This window comes from Aedes aegypti, chromosome 2, assembly GCF_002204515.2.
Source record: "Aedes aegypti strain LVP_AGWG chromosome 2, AaegL5.0 Primary Assembly, whole genome shotgun sequence".
NCBI lineage: Eukaryota > Metazoa > Arthropoda > Insecta > Diptera > Culicidae > Aedes > Aedes aegypti.
Genome location: NC_035108.1, coordinates 474,298,458 through 474,304,457, shown reverse-complemented (window position 1 = coordinate 474,304,457; position 6,000 = coordinate 474,298,458).

Sequence of the window (6,000 nt, the reverse complement as noted above, 5' to 3'; positions counted from 1 at the left end):
TTTAGTTCAGAACTCGACCGCTGCGTGGCGCTAGCGTCGATATGAACTTCCGGTAGGAGCTAATTATGCGATAACTCGAGATTGCGAGCACATAGAACGATGCAGTCTTCGGCAAAGTTGCTCAGGAGGATAAGCACTTCCTCATGAGATACAATTTAGTTCAGAACTCAACCGCTGCGTGGCGCTAGCGTCGATATGAACTTCCGGAAGGAGCGAATTACGCGATAACTCGAGATTGCGAGCACATAGAAGGATGCAGTCTTCAGCAAAGTTGCTCAGGAGGATAAGAACTTCCTTTTGAGATACAATTTAGTTCAGAACTCGACCGCTGCGTGGCGCTAGCGTCGATATGAACTTCCGGTAGGGGCTAATTATGCGATAACTCGAGATTGCGAGCACATAGAAGGATGCAGTCTTCAGCAAAGTTGCTCAAGAGGATAAGAACTTCCTCATGAGATACAATTTAGTTCAGAACTCGACCGTTGCGTGGCGCTAGCGTCGATATGAACTTCCGGTAGAGGCTAATTATGCGATAACTCAAGAATGCGAACACATAGAAGGATGCTGTCTTCGGCAAAGTTGCTAGGGAGGATAAGCACTTCCTCATAAGATACAATTTAGTTCAGAACTCGACCGCTGCGTGGCGCTAGCGTCGATATGAACTTCCGGTAGGGGCTAATTATGCGAAAACTCGAGATTGCGAGCACATAGAAGGATGTTGTCTTCGGCATAGTTGCTCAGGAGGATAAGGACTTTCACATGAGATACAATTTAGTTCAGAACTCGACCGCTGCGTGGCACTAGCGACGATATGAACTTCCGGTAGAGGCTAATTATGCGATAACTCGAGATTGCGAGCACATAGAAGGATGCAGTATTCGGCAAAGTTGCTCAGGAGGATAAGGACTTCCAAATGAGATTTTTTTTTTTTTCTGTTCGGAACATAAACCACTGCGACCAATATTTGATCTATTGTAGTATATCCCGTGTCCTTTGTGTAGTGCATGTCGTGTTACTTTGTCACTATCGAGAAGTGATAAAGTATTCGGTTTTTTTACAGTTGTCATTCCTAACTTGATCACAGGAAAGGATTCTAATTGAAAGGTTCCGCTTTTTAAACCCTTCGAAGGGTGTGGTGGGTACACTCTCCGCAGGCGCGCCCCTTTATCAGTCAAAATCGGATCCCTTGATAAAGTCGGGAAGTGACACCGATATTGTCCATGCATCAGAATCCTAGTCCTTACTTCTTCAAACTAGAGAACAATAAATAAAAGATTAGAAAACAACTTGTTGATTTCGACTCATTTTTATCCTTATCTCAAGGTCATTCTCAGCTACTGGAAAACCGAGACTTGTCACTTTTAACAAGGGTTAAAATGTAACAAGGACTAATAGTGTTCCTTTGATTACTATAGCATCCTGTTCTCTTCGTTTGAAGCAGTCAGGACTAGGGTTCATTGGTAGATCTTTACCCCATAACGCACCACGAAAAGGTGATCTACCCGCGTTATGGGTGGTTCCAAATGAGATACAATTTAGTTTAGAACTCGACCACCGCGTGGCGCTAGCGTCGATATGAACTTCCGGTAGGAGCGAATTACGCGATAACTCGAGATTGCGAGCACATAGAAGGATGCAGTCTTCAGCAAAGTTGCTCAGGAGGATAAGAACTTCCTTTTGAGATACAATTTAGTTCAGAACTCGACCGCTGCGTGACGCTAGCGTCGATATGAACTTCCGGTAGGGGCTAATTATGCGATAACTCGAGATTGCGAGCACATAGAAGGATGCAGTCTTCAGCAAAGTTGCTCAAGAGGATAAGAACTTCCTCATGAGATACAATTTAGTTCAGAACTCGACCGTTGCGTGGCGCTAGCGTCGATATGAACTTCCGGTAGGAGCTAATTATGCGAAAACTCGAGATTGCGAGCACATAGAAGGATGTTGTCTTCGGCATAGTTGCTCAGGAGGATAAGGACTTTCACATGAGATACAATTTAGTTCAGAACTCGACCGCTGCGTGGCACTAGCGACGATATGAACTTCCGGTAGAGGCTAATTATGCGATAACTCGAGATTGCGAGCACATAGAAGGATGTTGTCTTCGGCAAAGTTGCTCAGGAGGATAAGGACTTCCAAATGAGATACAATTTAGTTTAGAACTCGACCACCGCGTGGCGCTAGCGTCGATATGGACTTTCGGTAGAAATTACACAGATATTGTCCGTGCAACAGAATCATAGTCCTTACTTCTTCAAACTAGAGAATCAAACGAATGAAGGATTATGAAACAAATTGTTCAATTCGACTTCATTTTTTTCCTTGTCTCGATCATTGTCAGATCATTCTCTGCAACTGGGAAAACTGAGACTTGTCACTTTCAACAAGGTTTAAAATGTAACAAGGACTAATAAGTGTTCCTTCCATTACTCGAACATCCTCTTCGTTTGAAGCAGTCAGGACTAGGGTTCACTGGTATATCTTTTCTCCATAACGCACCACGAAACTATGACGTACCCGCGTTATGGGTCATTTAGAAGGATGCTGTCTTCCACAAAGTTGCTCGACCACCCGGTGGATTTGACGTCGATTTGTATTTCCGATAGAGGTTAATTATTAGAGGGGGGTTTCACATTTTTGAGCCCAAACACGACCCGTACCCGAATTACTTTATTTTTTTTAAACTCGGACCCGACCCGTACTCAGACCTGATCCGAACTTGAAAAAAAAATCCGCTGTTCAAATCCGAATCTGACTTGAAACCTAAACATTTTTTGTAAGAAAAGACCGATTAAAAATAAATAAATTCATCGTTTCTGATGCATAAGGAAGTTTTTTGGTTGTTACTCTTACCATAACTCTTACTAAAGTCCACCTAAATCCGAATTTTTACAAGCCCGATTCCGACGTACTCGAAAAAAATGTTCTAGCCTTCAAATCCGTCGCGAACCATTCGAGTTCGGGTTTGAAAACCCGAGACGCGACTTATAGAAGGATGATGTCTGCGGTAAAATTGTTCGAGAGAATAAGGAATTAGTCATGAACATACGTTCAAAATTTAACCAGCATGTGGTGCTGGCGTCTATATGTATTTCCAGAAGGAACTCTTTTTTGAAGGTTTTATCTTCGGCAAAGCTGTTCAGTTTTTTTTTTAATTCTGCGTAGTAAATATATGTTACGATATAAACTACAGTCGACTCTCCATAACTCGATATTCAATGGACCATCGACTTATAGAATTATGGTATAATAGAATATACCGACACAAAATCGAAGGAACAAATTTTTGTATTTCCAATATTTTTATTATCATTTTTGTAATAAAGCAATATTATTTTGTTGATAGCATTTTACAAACTATTATTTGAAAACATTTTTCGAAGTGCTCAAAAAATCACGTTATTTTTACTGACAATAGTTTTTATCATTTTCATGTCATTACAACTTGTAAGTATTTATTCACCTTCAAACAAAAATTAGATCACGTTTCCCCAAAAAATTAAAAAAAATAAAATAGATATCGAGTTATGGAGAGAAATTCACATCTCACGTAACATCAACTTGAGGAGATAACGAGTTACAAAAATATCGACTTATGGAGAGCACAATGTATGGAAATTTGAAGGAACCGGAAAATCCATCTAGTTATAGAGTATATCGGGTTATAGAATATCGAGTTGTGGAGAGTCGATTGTATATAATATAAAATGAGCTCTATGATATGATATGAACTATATTGTACTCACTTCTAAAATTCCAACAAGAGTTCAGATACAGATAACGTCATGAAGTTGCAAAAACAATTACTTCTAGTTTTTTTTAGAAGTTGTTGCAGTAACTGTACACTTTAGTTTTTAATCGAATCCGGAGGAATCTTATGACTTTATACCAGTATTTCCTTCTGGATTTCCTCCAAAAAGTTATCTAGATCTCAAGACGTAGTTCACATCGGAGTTATTCAAAGGATATAGTCCAGTAACCTTAAATGATTTGCATGATGGATTCTACAGTTATTTACCGAAAGCTCATCCGATGGAATACAAACCCATGCCCTTCTGTCCTCATCCTCTCGAAATATCTCCAGAGACTCTCCCAAACATTTTTCCAGGAAATCTTTCGAAGATTCCTCCAAGTATTTTACCAGAAAATAATCCAAGCTATTCTGTACCTTAATCTCTACAATGATTTCTTCTGGGGTTCCCTAGGACTTTTGCCAGAGATTCTTTCAGGAAGAACTTTTGTTTGCCATGCATGGAATAGCTTCCTCCAGGGAGTTGACATGGAATTTTTACAAGGATTCCTACAAAAAAAAAATATGTATAAGGATTTCTTTAGAGATTTCGCAAAGGTTTCCAGCAGAAATGTCTTAAGTGATTCCTTCGTAGATTCCTCCAGAAAAATCTTCATTGGGATTCTTTCAGGATTTTTTCCAAGGGTTCCTCCAGGATTCATTTTAGGAATACTTCGAAATTTCTCCGGAGATTTCTCCAGGGATTTTTTATTTATTTCTTCTGGTATTCCTGTATAAAATTTTCCACAGACTTTTGCAAGGATTTCTCCAGGAAAGTGTCTTCAAGGATTCTTGCACAGATATCTTCAAGGCTTTCTCCAGGAATTCCTCCACGAGTAACACTTAAAACAATTTCTTCAAGGATTACTAAAGATGATTCTCTAGTGATATCTTCAGAATTTTTTCCGAGGATTCCTCCACGGATATATACAAAAATATCCCCAAGCAGTTCTCTCGAGATTCGTTATTCCGGGATTCCTCCAGGGATGATTCTACGAGGAAATTCTACAAGGATTCCACAAGGAATTTCTGCAGGTGTTCTAAAATTCACGAATTCCTCAAGGAAATTTCATGAAACGCCTCAAGAATTTCTCAAGATAATCTTCCAGGGATTCCCCAAGAATTTCTCCAGGGATTCGTACTGGGTCTTCAATAATACTCCATGGATTCCCCCAAGAGTTCTTCTTGAATTTTCTCTAGAGATTCTCCCATTAATTCCTGCTAGAATATTATCAGAATTTATGCTAAAAATTTCTCCATGGATTTCATTAAAAAAAATCTACATATCCTACAGTAAAATCTGTATAATTTTTTTTTTAAATCTATTCACGGATTTCTTTAGATATTTCTCCTTAGATTTTTCGAGAAATTTTTCTTTTTTAATACTTCTATAAGGATTATTTCAGGGATTTATCCAACAAAAATCTACAGGGGTTTTTCCAGGGATTTCTCTAGCGATTCCACCTGCAAAATTTCTACATCGATTCTTCCTAGGATACCTCAATTCATCAGTGATTCCTCCAAAGATGTCTCCAAGAGTCCTTCGTGGATGCCTACACTGCCCATATCTGCATATTTGTCACATTCGACATTTTTGACAAATTGAAGTTAATACCATGGAGAGTCATCAAATGATAAATACTTTCGATCAACTTACTGAAATATGTGAGATTGTTCTAAAAAATTCGAAAAAAATACCAAGTTGTTTTGTCACATTGGTAATTATAACCGCATAACAGTAACATTGAGATTATAAATGAGCCTCGTAATGTAACAGCAATGAAATTTCTACCAGAATTATTTTCTGACTATTCACCTAGTATGCGATATGAGTTGTACAAAATATCAGCCTCAAATAAGCACTTTTGAGTTCCTGGTTATTTTTAGTAATTTTAGTTTCCTCCCATACTGTCATCAAATGTACTCTTGGTATTCCATTTACTCAATGCCTACTTTTGTCGAATGTTACAAATATGCAGTTATGGGCAGTACATGAGTCTATCCAAAGACTCCTACAGAGATTTCTCTATGCAAATCTTTACAGGAATTCCTGCAGAGATTTCTCCAGCTTTTTCTTCAGGAATTTCTCCAAAGATCGCTTCAGAAAAATCTCTACATGGTTTCCTGTAGATATCGTTTCAGGAATGAACTGGTAGAGATTTGACTGTATATATAAATAAAATATGAGTTTCGTCTACACAGTCTTCATC